This window comes from Canis lupus, chromosome 4 (assembly GCF_003254725.2).
Source record: "Canis lupus dingo isolate Sandy chromosome 4, ASM325472v2, whole genome shotgun sequence".
NCBI classification, from domain to species: Eukaryota; Metazoa; Chordata; class Mammalia; order Carnivora; family Canidae; genus Canis; species Canis lupus.
In genome coordinates, this window is record NC_064246.1 from 42090995 (window position 1) to 42107360 (window position 16366).

Consider the following 16366-nt stretch of genomic DNA (forward strand, 5'->3'; position numbering starts at 1 on the left):
CATATCCCCCGTTCACTCAACATCTCATGCATCCCTAGACCTCAGAAAGCCAGGTCAGCAGTGCCTCATCCTGAGGGACTGAGGATGAGGTACTGAGGTACTGAAACCCGGCCTCACAGGGCCTTCCTCCGAGTAAATCTATGTTGTTTGGTTTGTTTGTGGAGACAAGTAGGTGGCCTCTGGCTCAGACAGGCAGGCTGGAAGTGACCTTCTGTAGCTTGACTCCACAGGTTTGTTTGTAAGAACACAGACACACAAGTGGCCACTGACAATATGTGCTTCAACATCATATACGGGGTGTATTTTGCTCAGAAACATGCCCTGTTAGTTGTTGAAACCTTTTTTGCATTCCCCGAAACAAATGACACTATAGTGTATTTTCTTTTGGGGGGCAGTAAATAAAAGTCTTTTATGTTGACAATGATAATATTATATTCTACAATCTATTTGCATTTCTCTATTCTGTGGATTTTATTGCTTGGTATAAATCCCCAGGCTGAGGCACATTAAGCTTCACTCAGGGAGAAACAGTACATTTTATCATAGGGCTGGACAACTACCCACACAAGATGCCACTTGCATGGACTGGTTTTTGCTCAGATGTGCAGAGAATATGTATAGGGAGAAAGAAATGCATATGTGTGCAGGTTGGGGCATTGTGCCATGAAGCCTGGAAGAATTTTCTTTGGATCCACAATCTAAATGGATTTCCAGGAGGGAGCTGGTCTGAGCACACGCTTCTTCTATGTGCTACACATGACCCCATCCCGCCAGGCAGGTCCTCAGGAGAGCAATCGGCACCTGCTTCAGCTATGGCTAGAGCTCGTTGGCCCATGCGGTGGGCAGAAAACTGAAATGAGGACAGAGAAGCGTCTCAAAGACTCAAGGAGGAGTTCAGTCTCTCACCACCTTCCTGCAGGTCTTCTGAATACTTCTGAGCATAGGAGCCTCTTCCTTCAACAGGCAAGTCAGTAGTTGCTGAGATACACCACGACACAAGCTTGAGCCAGGGTTGCTATCAACCATCAGCTGTCCACTGAGCACTGACTGTGTGCCATGCATTGTGCTAAGCACTCTCTCATTTAATCCTTACAACAATCCCAATGAGGTGGGTGCTACTATTGCCCGATTTTTCAGATGGGGACAGTGAGGACTAAAGTTCTACCACTGGTAACTTGCAGAGTAGAAATTCATCCCCTGGGCCATCTGGCTCTGGCTGTAGTTATTCATGGAAGGAGAAAATTATGCTAAGTGCGCCTTAAGAAACCATCAATGGTGGTCACAAAACCACTTCACTGCCAAGGATAAAAATATGAAGAAAAAATGAATGAGTAGTGGTTTTAATGGGATAATTATGTTATCCCATTATGTCGTAGGATTATGTTGTTTGGTTGCCTGGCATAAGTTAATTTCCATAATGTTTTTCTATTTCAGTCAAGGCTGTCTTTTTTTTTTTTTCCTCTCTTCTTTTCTAGTGATGTTTTCCAGGTGTAAAAAGTAGGAATATACTAGGCAGCTACATCTAAGAGTCTTTGGCTCTATTCAAGGGTTTGGTTGTAACTTCACCCCAAATCTGTTTGGAAAAGAGTGAAGAGTACCTGCTCCAGCTCCATTCAGAAGAACACCCTGTCACTGGTTCAGTTCAGCAAATGGGGCTTCTAGATACTCAACCTTTAATGGAAAAGTTCTATGGCTTGGATTAAAGAAGTCATAAAGTGCTTATTTAATTATGTTTCAAGCCCATTTATCTGGTTTTGAGTCTAAGGAAGATACACTCTGTCAGAAGGGGTAAATGAAAGGGGATTAATACATGATTTTCTTTTATTCCTCCCCGACTCATCTGAATGGCTGTTTTCAAGTTGAACTTTTAAAGTATGGCATTTGCGAGTGAAATCGCCCCTTTTATTTTCAAGGTAACCGAATCCCATTTTTCACTTTCCGTTTCCTTCTAGAAGAATCAAAATGTTTTTAGAACTTAGCTTCTCAAGTGACCGATTTTATAAGGTGGGCACTTCAGTATGGTAAAAAAGATTGGTGTGGCGAGGACATTCAAGACAGGGGTGGTCAGGCCGGTCCTCTGCAGCTGAAGCGACCCCCCCAGCCTCAGAGAGCATATTGATTTCACCGTGTTTGCACTGGAAACACCAAAGGAATTTCCACACCTTGTCCTTGGGCCAGGCCTAGGGGACAGAAGAGCTAGAACTCTGGCCAGAATTTTGTCACCCTTGGAGCTGCTGAGGGGCAGTGTTATCAGATGCAAAGCCTGCAACCATGTGCTATGTTGGCTTAGATAGGTGTCTCCAAAAGTCTCAGACAAATGAGAGTTGACCTTAGGTGACACTGGACCGGACTTTAAATAATATTAGATCCCATAGTAATGTACGATTATTTTTCCAACTGTCTTTCAATCCTTCTGAATACATAAAGGACAAAGTCTGCATTGGATGCTCTGTCTTTAACATTTTCCTCATCTCTCTCTCTCTCTCTCTCTCTTTTATATATATAAAGAAAGACCAGGCCTGAGTGTTGGGCCTTTAGAAGGTAACCGTTTCCAATGAATAATATTGTTTGATTTTTTATTGTTTTGTTTTTATAACTTTGACTGATGGCACTTTTAAAGGTAGGCTATAATGTTTTATTTTAAGACCAATGGATTAAGATGTTTTCTACTATTAAGAGATTTTGTTTGTGGGTGTGACAAAACTCACCTGCATGGCATAGGAGGGCTAACGCTTGGGATGCACTGCTTTAGGTGGCTGAGCAGGAGGTTGAAGGAGGTAGGTGTCTCCCAAACTCACAGATGTGATTTCCAATCGTCCCTCTGCCTTCACTAGCTGTGTGCTTCAGTTTTCCCATCTGTAAAGTGGGTGTTATGAGCAGCCGGAGGAAAGCAGTTTTCTTCCATTTCCTAAGACAGAGTGGGCAATGTGCTTGGCATCCACAGAGATGCTGACCCCTGGGCCAAGCCTTGGGAAGTGCAGACTCCCTTACCTTGAAGTTAGTTGTGTGCTGTTTCCTTACTGCCAGGTCTCTGAGTGTGCTGCTGGGTGGGGAAAAAAGTTGAGATGTAGTTCCTAATCCCTGCAGCCTGGTGAACAAGTGTGCTCCTGAGGCCAGAAAATCAAGCAGACCCATCTGGCCAACATGGCTCAGCAGCATGAAGGTCAAAGTTTTGTGCACCAGCAGGCTTTCCCTTTCTCAGGCTGCAAATCTTTGGCAATCGGAGGCAGGCTCTGGATTAAGCTTAATTAAAATTCACTCTTAATTAGGGCCATTACTTAAAATCAACTCTATGTAATGAAGCTGTGTAATCATAATTAAGCCCCAGAAATGGAATTAGGAAGCGCAGAATGCAAAAGCCAAACACAGATGGGCCCAGGGCCTACGAGGACAGAGATAGGTCTTCTGGATTCAACAGAATTTTCAAATAGCTAAGGACCAATGATTGCATTGACAAGAACCCTGGTAGCCATCAGGACAATGAACTAATCAGAAAGAGGGTTTGGGATAAATGGGACCCTGAGAGGCAACTTGTGTGACATTATGGGCGAAAGGATGGGGCAACATCAGGCAGAGGGGACCAATGTGTGGTGAGGAGGAGCAGAGGCACTTAACAATTTTATATTGAGGCTTACTATGTATCCAGCACTGTCTGTCTTTTTTTTTTTTTTTAAGTATGAATGAGCTGGATTTACTGTCATGATCACCCTGAGAATAGGTATTATTATTTCCTCCAACTTACATATCAGGAGTCTAAGGCTAAGAGAGGTTAAGTAACTTGCTCAAGGTCACACAGCAAGTAAGTGGCAAACACTAAGGGCTGCACAAATGATACTTGTTCTAATAAAGGTACTATCCGCCCATCTGTTTAATCTGTTGGTCAGAGTTAGTAAGACCTGCAGACAACACATGCCCAGAAGCTATACATAAGTGCCAAGGGAGGTCATTCACCCATGCTTGTCCTCAGATCCCAAGCTAATGCCTGCCAGGGTAGGCCAGGCACTTAGGTTCAGAGAGGGAGGTGCTAATTCCAGAGCTGTGGAGCTGGAGGCAGAAGAGAGAGCAAGAAAGAACTCCATCTGATACCTGGTTTTTCACTTAGCAATTCAGTTTTCCTTGCTCAAGAGACCTCTGGGAATTATGAACTATATATATATATATACTTTTTTTCCTGGCACTGATCTGGACTTCCCAAAAACATTATCTCATTTAGTTTTTATCAAAACCTCACAGATCAGGAATTATCACTTCCATTCTACAGATGGAGAAACTGAGACTCAGAGAAACAAGGCTATCAGCTCACTGAACAATGTGAATTACATTTCTTGACTCTCAAATTGGGTTTTTAATTTATTGCATTAAACACCATGCTGTCCTGGATACTGTCCAGGCTGGTGTGCCTCCCAGACTCTATTTCTGCTCACAGTCCAGTCAGACCATCAGGAGGGACTTCCCAGATTTGGAACTGAATGTGCCTTTGGTGCTGGAACCATCCTGCAGTCCATGTTTCCTAAACAGCCTCAGACCCACACAGTGAACCCTCTCAGTGGCACTCACACCATGGTGCTTGCCTTGTGCCATGGGGACATCACTACTTACTGGGTTAAATCCTTTGTCTTTGGAAAATAGTGTAGAAGGAAATGTGGCCAAGGCCTAATGATCATTAAGGCCTTCCAATTCCAGACCTTTGATATCTCAAAATGAGTTATACGCATAGTCCACAGAGAAAGTGTCCATTACATGCAAACATTTCCATCAGATGACATTTTTTTTCAAAGTTGTGTTAGAAAAAAAAAAAGTTGTGCTAGCCTTTCCCCAGTTTTTTATACACCTGAACCTGAATTGAAAAAGAACACAGGGTGTGGCCTGCCCCACAGTCCATGTCTAGGGGGCCCCAAGAGTTACCAAAGGCATTTCTGTTGGGCTCCGATCTGTATATTAGCCATGTTTCCACTCTGTGTGGAGGGTTAGAGAACATTCATTCGGTTAGTGCCTCTTACTTATGCCCTGGCTGTCCTTAACAGGGAGGTGTGGGAACTAGAGCCAGGTCTTGCTCTGATAAGAAAAGGTTCAAGTTTGCTACCCAGTATCAATATTACAGAGCCAAGAACCCTGCTGTTTTGAGGAGGAGAGTAAATGGTAGGGGTGAAGAGGCTGGTGGCCAGATCAGGTTCCTCAGGATCCTAGAGCCCCTGTTTCCCTGCGCACCTGCCAGGCTGCCCCATCACATAACTCCAGGGGGCACCCTTCACATGGCACTCCATGTAAATCCTTCCCAATGGGGTTGTGCCACGTGGAGGTTCTGATGCAAACCCCAATCCCAAAGGGCACCCCCAAGTGAGCCAGTGCTACATTAGGGGGCCAAACCCCAGATTGCAAGGTGTTCACAGACACTGACTTGTGAGGAGGCCACCGTCCCTCTCCCAGCCATGACCGCTTTGTCCTTTATCCCGAGACCATTTGCCTCTATTTACACTAAATAGCCCTGATGCCATTTGCTGGTTCCTGTATTTTGGGCAAGGTGAGCTGGAGGGCCCTGCAGCCGGTCTGAACAGGTAGCTGTCCTGGTGGTGGTCACGCGGGAGGTCCTGCTCTTCCAACAAAGTTTAGCAAACATCTTATCTCCTGCAAAACTGGTGAGGTAATGTTTATGAAATATCACTGTCCCCTTTCACTGCACTGTGGGCTGCCAATACGACCAACTCGTGCTGGGAGGTGGACTCTCCTGGGCCACCATGCTTCCCTCATGTCCTCTCCTGCTCCCTCCTTCACTGATGTCGTTCCTCACCGCAGATAGTGGGAGAGCAGGACTCGCCAGCGACTTTCGAGTTGGCCTTCGTGTCTCCACTTTTCAAGGCACATCCACAGCTCCCTTATATCAGGAATCTGGGGCAAAGAGAAGTAAGGCATCTTGGCCAAAGTTACAAAGCAGGGTGGTGCTGGGCTGGGGACCCAGGGTTCTACCTCCTAAAGACCCTTCTGAACTGCTTTATCTGTGACCACCATTCATTTAAGCTTCTCTATCTTTGAGATGGATGGATGGATGGATGGATGAGGAGCCATAGACACCGATGGGAGAAAGATAGCTGGACAAGTGAATAACAGGCAGAAAGACAGAGATGATCGTGTAAGTGTAGGCCATGTTTGTATGTTCTTGAAGGATACAAAAAAACTATGGACAATAGTTGCCCCTGGAAAGGGAATGGGGAATCTGAGTGAGAAACGGGGGGGGGGGGGGGGTGTGGAGAAAGAGAGAGAGAGAGAGAGAGGCAGCTTTTTATTATTTTTTTGCCTTTGCTTCCTCTGAAATGTTGGAACATTTTTCATGGGCACCTATTAATTCTAAAATTTTCAATTTCTACTATTTTGCTATCTCTGTTCTCATGTCTTTGTCCACAGGGTAGCTCAAAAGCCAACACTCTAGGAAAGTCACAGGAGGTCTCTCAAGGGAACCCACCAAGTCATTTCCTGGTCAGAAACCTACTCTTACAAATAAGCTAAGTCCATCTGCTCCACCAGACCCACAGTGGCTCAGGCTTATACTGAATTGAACAGCACTGGGAGGCAGATGAATCTCAGCCTTCGGAGTCTGGCTGTCTCGGGTACCTCACCCCCTGACTCAGTTCCTGGGGAGCCTGTTCGCAGAGGAACAGCGGAGATGTTTATTTCACGGGTGCTTACAAATGTGACTGATTGAAAACCACTTCTACTCCCACAACTTGGAACGGGTTACTGATTTTCAGTTCAGCTGTATAATGGAATACCATGCGATCACTAGGAATAAATCAGGGATCCTATACTTTCCATGTTCAGTGTTAGATTACACAACCAGACAAACCCCTCTGCCTTATGCAGTCTAGTTTCGTGGATTGCAGAGGTTTCGTGGCTGATCTTAATATCAGCCTGGGTTGGGGTTGCTCTGCTGCCATGAGGGCCCCTCAGAGTGGCATGCAGCGAGGTCAAGTCAAATATGCCAAAAATGCTAACAAGAATCAACTCTTGGTTGTGAGAGTCTAAGTAACATATTATTTTTCACTTTTTTATCCCATTTCCAATGTTTGAATGTACTTTTTTACTGTAAAAAAATAAACATAAAGAATCTCTTAGATAAAGACCAATAAAAGAATTTCTGGATAGGAAGGAAATAAGACAAAATGATATGCTTGGATGGTAAGATCATATATGATTTTTTTCTCCTTATGTTCGTATTTTTCTGAATTTTCTACATTTGATATATTTATAATGGAACATTCACACTTAAGATGACTTTCTTTCTTTTTTTTTTTTTTTAATGGGTAGAGAGGGGAGAGATTATGCTATTAAAAAGCCAGAGCTTCAGGCTCTCCAAAGCCTGTTCATGTTAATTGGTTGCCATTTCATAAGCCCCTAAAATGTGTACATCACTGAACTGGGGGGGGGGGGTACAGAGGTGAATGAGATATGCAAATCATTTAATTGAGAAAAATCATAGTCTAGTTGAGGAAATAAGACCCTTTCTGATACAAGATGTAAGGTCTCATCCTAGAGCTTAGGCTGTCAAATAATAATCATAATACTACAGAGGAACTCCTCTCCCTTTCTTAACCATGTCAGTTCTGAGCCTCAGTTTCCTTTTCTGTAAATGTAACCTACCTCACAGGGTTACCATGCAAATTAAATGGAGCTGCACATAAAGGTCTCAGCAAGGTGTTTTGCAAACAGTCCCTCCACACAAATCACCATTACCAACATGGCTCTGTGTGCCATGCCTGCTATTTCGAAGTCAGGTTTGCTCGGATGTGACTGAGCTGGGGTCTGCACCCACTTTTATCTAACCTCAAAGCTAATGATCTTCCCTAATTAGCTACTGCATTTCCCCTTCCAGTTTAACCTACATTTCTTCTAAACCTCACCCCTTGGTCTTGCCAGGAAGAAAATCTACATTTCCATGAAAATGTCAAAAGAGAAATGAATCTGCTTTAAAGAACAGCGGAAGAAGACGGACTCATCTCGTGCTGGATCTTGCAACTTTGTCATTTTGCAGTTTGTCTCTTGGTTTAAGAGAGTCCGTCCCCAGCCTGTGGTGGTGACACAGCCTTGCTGGGGTATTCCTGGTTCCCTCACTGTGAGTGTGTCAAAGGGGGTTCATCCACTCTGGACAGAGGGAAGAGGGTCGTGAACAGAGAGCAAGGGGAAGCAGAGGAGAGGGCCAGTGGGGTCTGGGAGAGCCCCAGGGAGCTCCACAACTAAAGCCAAGATGCACACACCAATTGCCCATCGGCTAACTGCGAAGTCTGGGGGAGATGGGACAAAAACGATGAGGTAAACTCTTCCACCCCAAGGGAACAAGGAAAAATAATTTTCCCCTCTGCTTTGAGGGGACCTTTATGTCTTTCCCAAACTGGATAACTCCTTGGGAGATAGTAAATCGTGATAGTTTCTCCCTGTCCCTCTAGTCAACTACCTTTCTAAAGGGAATCTACGTAAGCCCCCCTTTAGCTCAGCCCACCTCTTTCCTTTCCTTTCTGTTCACCCGACTCTGTGCCAGGCACTGCTTGGCACAAGAAGGGCAGGTAAGAACACTGGGAGGACTGTGTTTTGGGATAAGGAAGGAACAAGGCAAACATATTATGGGACAAGTGCTGTCCTAGGGGCAGGACAACGTGGTAGCTAATGGGTTGAGGTGGACAGGAAGGGCTTCCAGGGGCACAGGCACTGAGCTAGGTCTTCAGAGACGCTGTAAGCAGTCTCCCAGTGCCTCTGAGAGAGGATGGCAATTCTAGCAAAGACATGAGAGCGATGGATGTCTCTGCCACGTGCCTGGTGGGCAGCAGCATCTGGATCACAGAAGTGCGCAGAGGAGATCTGGGGCTATAAGGCTACTGCACAGGTGAGGTGACCTCCAGAGGCCCTTGACTGACCTGCTGAGGGACCAGTAATGAGGGGAAGAGTTGGGAGTGATGTCTTCCTGGAAGTGGATGTCCATGTGGAACAGTATGAAGATGTGGTTCTCTTATCTTGGTCATGTCTTCCGTTTGGGGAGAAGAAATTCTAAATTTATAATTTAATCAGATGACTTCAGAAAAACAGTTATCTGGGTGCTGAGGAATGGTTCATTCATTCATTCATAACAGTTCTTGTGCCTCTGTTTATATTTTCTACTGCTGAAGTTTCTGTGGTGGCTACACAGATTGTTAAGGCTTGGTTCTAATCTCAAAAATCTTACAGCTAGGGCACCTTGGAGGCTCAGTAGTTGAACATCTGCCTTGGGCTCAGGTTGTGATTCCGGGGTCTGGGATCAAGTCCCACATCAAGGCTCCCCATGAGGAGCCTGCTTCTCCCTCTGCTTATGTCTCTGCCTCTCTCTGTGTGTCTTTCATGAATAAATAAATAAAATCTTAAAAAAAAAAAAAAAAGGAATCTTACAGCCAGAAGGAGAGAGAGGTGAGTACTAACCCTGTGCTGTTAATCCATAAACTGAGCTGGTCACATTATTGACATACCACCACTTAAATGCCTCAATGGACTTCTATTTCTCTCAGGAAAAATACAAACTGTTACTCAGGCTAAAGCATTCCTATCTGGTCTTACCTCCTGAGACCCATCTCCTACCACCTCCCTCCTTTTCCCTCACTGTCCTTTCAGTGATCCTCATTAGATTACCTTCAACCACAGGCCCTTAACACATGCTGTTCACTCTACCACCATCATCTCCCCTGGTTCATGTCCACTTATCCCTAAGTCCACATCCATGTTGCCTCCTCAGGGAAGGCTTTCCGGGTCTACCTGAATGGACTCTGTCCCTATGACACATTCTCATACTCCACATAACATCCTTCATAACTCTTATCTCAGTCATGGTTATTTTGTATTTATTTACATGATAACTTTATCAATATCTATATTTGCCACCAGACTGTAAGCTTCAAGAGACCAAGAACTGTGTGTTTTCAAAAAAATCAACTTTACTAAGGCATAATTTTTGTACAACAAACACATGCATTTCATATATACACTTCGATGAGTTTTGACAAGTTTACACAAAAATGTATACACTGTGTAATCACCACTGCAGTCAAGATATAGACAGTTTCCAGAAAGTTCCTCTTTGCCTCATCCTGGTCCATCTGTCCCTGGCCTCAGGTAACCAACTGCTCTGCTTACTATCTCTATAGATTCGCGTTTTCTAGTTTCATATAAAGCAATCAGTAAGCATTCTGCTGTGTCTAGCTTCTCTTTTTCCATTCAATATAATATTTTCAGGAATCATCCTTGCTGTGTCTATCAGTAGTTCAGTGGCTTTTCATTGCTGAATACTCTTCTCCATTTGATTCATGGAAGTCACCCCTGTCTCTTAATGATTCATCACCTCTTTAAGGGCAGGGGCTGCATTGTCTGACACCCTGATACTTGATATGGGCCTAGGCACATAGACAACCTTTAGGAGTGGTGTAGCCCATTTTCCTGGACCCAAGGCATGTGAGTGACCACTCTGTACCCACACCCAACAGTCACCCCGACATTAACAGTCTTCCCCTCCATGTCCACAGGCTGACCTTCTGGGTCCTGGGGGCCCAAATACATCTACTTCTCTTCAGAATCAGTCTGATGCTTCCCACAGCCATGGGGAGAAGTCCTGGGTCAGCCACAGCGATTAGGAAGCGAAGCCGGGTGATCATGGGCTGATCCTTTCAACACTGTGAACTTTGATTTCCTCAACTGTTAAATAGAGACACTGCTGTCTACCTCGTAGGGTCATTAAGTGGGCACATATGTGTGAAAGTGCTGTTTGAACGTGGAGAATACGATACTGTATAGTCAGAGTAAATTTAATCATTTCATTGAATTGATGATGGTCTGTTACCTTGGACTTAGTATATTCAATTTCTTTTCCCATCAAATGAGAGGTTGAGCTTGTATTTCCTTAGATGACTTCTATCTTGAAACTTGAAACCTAAGGTGTTAGTGTATCAGAGAAATGGCCTGATTGTCCAGAATTAGAAAATTTTATGTGATTTTATTTTAGAGAACAACTGGCTTCTCTGAGAATTCTCTTCTTGAGTAAAGGATTCAGCTCTAGTTTTGAGAACAAATCAGGGTTTTTGCATCAATAGGCTTAAATCTGTAATTTTTTCCAAGTGCATCACAGAGAATAATAGAGCTCCATGCTTCCTGGTCTGCGGGCTGGTGCTGTGACGCATGTCTTTTGCTGGACCTGGATCTCTTTGATGGGGAAAAAAGTGTCCCCATTACTAGTGGAGCAGGAGCAGGAACAGGGTTCCACTTTGCAAGCTAACAGTTCAGTTCAAACCACTGCTTTGTGGGGAATGTCACTCAACAGAGGATTCTGAGGGCCTACTATGCGTTAGGGGCTTTATATGTATTGTCACTCTCGACCACCCTGTGCTGGAGGAACTAAACCCCAATTTAAGGCAGAGAAATGGCTCCATGAGGTGTGGCTTGCCATGCTCCCTCAGTTAGTAAATGACCAAGCTGGGACTAGAACACCAGCTTTCCACTCTGAAAGGCCCTGCCCTAGACATAGGGGTGCAAAGACAGTCCAGTTACACTTGAATTCTTAGCTGCCAGGAAGAGAAAGCAGTGGTTTAATATTCACGGAAAAGAAATCCAAGAATGTCAAGGCTGTTAGTAACTCATCATCTAGTTCAACTCCCTTGTTTTGCTGGTGAGCAGACAGGGGTCCAAAGAAGTGGTCTGACTTGCCTGGGGTGACACTGCCAGCTGGCTGCGAATAAGAGCTATGGCCCAGGCCTCCTGACTCCCAGATTAGGACTTTCCTGGCCATGGCATGCCCTGGGGCAGAACAGAAATTGCTGCCAGAAACAAGGAAGCAGGGAACCAGGAACAAGGCTATTTTTTCAAATCACTGTCTCCAGCATGCCGGGTTCAGAGTGAAGGAGAACGGTGTTCTGGAAACCAGTCAGCAGAAACCATTTCATAACTGCCCTTAAAAAACCACAATGCTGTGTCCTTTTCCTGTGACCTCTGATGGACTCAAGGACAAATCTCAGACCAGCCCTTTTGTGAGATTCCATTTCCTGGCTCCCTCCCACCCCCAGGTCCAAAGACCTCAGAGCAGGGATTCCCACGTCGCAATCAGACACTGTTTGCTATTTGGTCCCAAACAGCCTTTGTTTTGAAAACTCTTGGCTAACGATTAAATTATCTTTATTAATCAATCCCTAATTATTTTTTCCCATTCTATCATTCTCAAAGGCGAAAACTCCAGATCAATGTGAGGTGATCAGTGAATTGGCAGTATGATGGCAGCTGCCCTGACTGAGTGTCCACCACCTGTCAGGGCGTGTGCCAGGCAAACACGCGAAGGTCTTAGCTGCTTGATCCTCCCACCAACCCTGGGAGGTCAGTACTCACTTTCCCCACTTCACAAGTGAAGTGACCATTGTCCAGGAAGGCTGTAGTGCCAGGACACAGCAGAACCAGGCAATCAGAACCCCTGGGCTGGGCTGGGCAGGCTCCTCCATTAGTCCATGCATCTTGCTGCGGCTGGAAGAACAAGCGTACAGGCCCTCCGAACCTAGAGCCCCTGGTTGCCTCTGAGGGAGGCCCTTCTGGGGTGTGAGGTGGCTGAAGAGCTTGTGGAGGGGGAAGGTAAGATCCAGGAGGACCCCCAGCTATCCTGGGAACACTGACAGGAGCACACAGGGCTCCCTAGCAATGTGTGTGGTGACTGTTCCCCACCACAGGACACACACTTCGCTCAAATGGGCACATTCCTGCAGATGACCCAGGAGGCGAGACAGGAGACCGGGCTTTGAAAGCCAGACCCAGACTGTCCCATCTAATAGCTGTGTAACCTTGAGCAAGACTTGCTTTTTTCACCTGTAAAACGGGCCCAGCCAGAGCAAGCTACCGCAATGTTACTTCAGATAATTTAGTGAGGGAAGGTATTGCCGATGCCTAGAAACCAGTAAGGGCTTAATCATTGAGAGCTGTTGTTCTCACTGTATGGCAGGGGTTCTTCTGAGTCCCCCTTGGCCACAAACCTAGAATAGCCTATTTCTGCCTCACCCACAGTCTGAAGCACAGTAAGACTATGCATGGTTCTGGCCCTGGTCGTCTGAACTCGCCTCTAGAGCAGCCCTCTGTGGGCCACCACCAGTACTCCATGTGTCTGCTCCATACCAAGACTGGGGCGTCCCCCATGCCAGGACAATGGTACTGGGCTGTTGACCTGAAGAAGCTGACCATCAATTCAAAGCAGCAGAAAAATGAGAAAGGATGAGAGAGAAGGAGGGGAGGGAGCTGAGAGAGAGATGTCGAGTGCCTGTGGAGGTGAAAACTTGCCAGAGGCAGGTGAAGGACCCAGGGTATGGCATCACACAGGCCTGGACGGTGACCCTGGCTCTTCCTTTCACTACGTATAACTATGGGCAAATTGCCTACTCGCTGAGCCTCAGTTTCCTGTTTTGTAAAATAAGGATACTAATGGTTCTTCCTTCAGAAGTTTGTTTTTATGGAGGATTCAATGAAGTGATATAGGGAAAGCATAGTGCCGGGCTCATCAGATGTGCTCAGTGAAACTTAGCTATATTCATGTTAATTATAATCTCCTACTGGCCAAGGAATCATCTTGTTTTCTCAAAGGCCATGTATGGATACAATCATCATTATTCCCATTTTGCAGGTGGGGAAGTCAAGGGGAGTGGCAGGAACCCCCAACACACAAGATATAGATCCTTTCACCTGTACCCTGTGGCCATCCAGGTGTGCTCTGGCTGGGCTCTGGGTGCCCAGTCGGCACTGGTGCGGGAGCAGCCACATGCAGGAGCAGAAATACTCCCAGCCTTTTGACCTCCCTAACTCTCTGGGGCTATCCCAGACAGACTTGGCCCATCTTCCAAGCACAGATGGGACCCAGGAGCAACAACTGCAGGAGCTGGCCTCAAGGGGGCAGCAGGAGCCTTGGAAACCTCAGGCTGGCTCTGCTTGGGAAGCAAGTACCACAGGAGGCTCTCCAGGACACCCTGGGGACAGCATGCTGAGGCCCATGCTGCTTGTGCTGGAGCTGGACTCAGGACTGGGCTGTGAGAGAGGGGGAAGCAGAGGGGCACTGAATTCAGATGCTTGGCCTCCTCCTGAAATCCCCATTCCCTGGCCAGCCATTCCCATCCTGCTTGGTAAATAAGGGCTGCTCTGGTCCAGGGACCATGAGGGATTACATGTGCACATTCTCAGCCCTCCAGAAAGTGAGGGAGGCCAGTGCAGCCTGAGGAGTTGCAGGACCAGGGGATGCATAATGATGGAGTCCATCAGGAAGGACATCTCCCAAGCCACCAAAGACCACGTAGAGTCCAGGGTGTTCTTTAGGAACTGCACCTGGACCCCTCTGGCCTCTGCCTAAGGAACTTGCTTACCACCTTGTGGTTCTAGAGCCCATGGACGGCCAGATTCCTGGGCCTTCCCCGGGCCTTGGAGTCAGAAGGTCTGTTGTTTTAGCCAATAGTCCAAGGAAACTTTGTATAGGCTCACATCTGACAGCCTCTGCTCTGTGCTTGCAACAGAACCTACTAGAAGGGACACAGAAGGGATGAATGTAGTTGTTTATTGATTACTCCTTGCCAGGCCCTGAGCTAAGTGTTCTATAAATACTGCTTTTTTTTTTTTTTTTTTAAGTAGGCTCCACGCCCAGCAGGGCTTGAACCCATGCTCCTGAGATCAAGAGGTGTATGCTCTACCAACTGAGCCAGCCAGGCGCCTCTTTATAGATACTGTTCTATGTATTTCCCCCTTTAAGATATTCCTTTATCTGCTCTTTACAAATGATGACCTGGATTGAGGCTCAGACAGGTGAAGTGATGTGCCCAAGGGCACACAGCAGCCAGTACCTGAAGCAGGATCAGAACTGAGGGCTGTCTGGTTCTGGAGCATGAGTGCTTTCACTCTCCAGGTAACTGAGCATGGGTTAGAGAGCAGCAATGCCTGTGCCTAGCCCATGGCCAAGGAAAGGAGCCAGGATGATCCTGGCCCTCAAGAGGGGTGCCTGCCTGGGAATCTACACTGGCGGGCCTGGCACACAGCAAACACTGAAGGGCTTAGAGTTCTTTTTTTTAACATTTGGAGATAATAGACAGCCCTAAGCCTTCTGTTCTCTCCTGTACCCCAGCCACTACCAGTAGTAGTTCTGTCCTGGTCAGACTAGAGTCCATGTGGCTTTAGCCTTGAAACCTGTGCATTTTGTCAGGAAAGGGGGTAAGGGTGGGAAGAGAAGGATCTGGGTCTCAGGACCCCTGGCAATCTGTTTTCAGATTGCTTCAGCAGCCAGGAAGCTAGGCCTTCCAGCTCTGTTTCCCATGGCCTTTGGTTGTCAATCCCAGTTTCCTTATTTGAAAAATATAGCCTCACTGGCAATTTGCAAGGATTCTGTGAGATCATGTGGGAAAAGGGGCCTCTGGGAACCCAAATGTACAGTCAAATGTCTACCATTACTCAGGACAACTGCTCAGAGGTTGGGATTGGTATGGGGTCATCCTCTGATCACACTGTCTCTTTAGCCCACTAGTCAAATAAGATCCAAATAGTCCACTGGAATGGCCCCTTGCTGGCCTCGTAACCATCTGACTCTAGCTCTGCTAACTCAGACCATCTGTCTGGCTTGTGCTTCCTCGCCCTGTTCCATCTCTAATCTGTCCCTTTCTTCACCATTCAAATTAGTTATTTGAATGACCAGAAGCCAGAAGTTGCTTCCCTGGCCCAGTGGCCCAGAACTTGCCCAAGAATTTTCTTCCCTCAGGCTTCCCCAGATGGAGAAGTGCCAAGGTTCCCACTGTGCTCCGGCCACTCTTTTTGCCACTGAGACTCTGTCCATTCAACCTAGTGGGGCCCAGGGCCCACAGGTTATCCATAAGGCATCAGCTTCCCTCCCCAGCCTGCAGAGAAAAGAAAGAAAATGAGGCTACGTGAGTACCCTTAGGCCTTCTAGACAGGTGAATCTCTTCTGTTTTTCTGTCAAAGGTGGATGTAGCCAGGATGTTGGTGAATTGGTAGCAGGGGGAAGAAAACACAGAGATATTAATGACATTGGTCGTTCCTGAGCAGAAAAATGGCCTTCAGATGCTATTCACCTGCCCTGGCACCAGACAGACCCCTCGCACTTTCAGAATCTCTCTGGTCTTCTTGTTCCAGAACATCTTCTGCTTGTGGCTCAGCCTACAGTAGCAACTATGAGAAGATGACAGCTCATCAGCTCCTAAAAGAAGGGCTGAAGTGTCAGAATCCCCCAGGGCTTTCCTCGCTCTGAGTCTCTATTTCCACATTTGTATGATGGGTGCTCCCTAACCCTGTTCTCCCAATCTAGGATTAGTGGGAGCATTTGATGAGGTGGCACATGGAGATGAACGCTCTG

General features: G+C 46.4%; 2 long non-coding RNA genes across 3 annotated transcripts; one reads left to right on the forward strand and one right to left on the reverse strand.

The window, feature by feature from the left end:
- The first annotated feature begins 518 nt into the window (after positions 1-518).
- On the forward strand, positions 519-12179 carry LOC118354543 (uncharacterized). The gene is made up of 2 exons (XR_007410243.1): positions 519-967; positions 7913-12179. It is a non-coding gene; the product is annotated as an uncharacterized LOC118354543 (long non-coding RNA).
- On the reverse strand, positions 5373-16256 carry LOC125754973 (uncharacterized). 2 transcript variants are annotated; one of them, XR_007410245.1, is made up of 3 exons: positions 14379-16256; positions 12376-12507; positions 5373-5886 (listed from the first exon to the last, which is right to left on the reverse strand). It is a non-coding gene; the product is annotated as an uncharacterized LOC125754973 (long non-coding RNA). The 2 variants fall into 2 exon arrangements; XR_007410244.1 differs by lacking the exon at positions 5373-5886 and adding an exon at positions 9949-11202.
- Between the last annotated feature and the right edge of the window lie 110 nt (positions 16257-16366).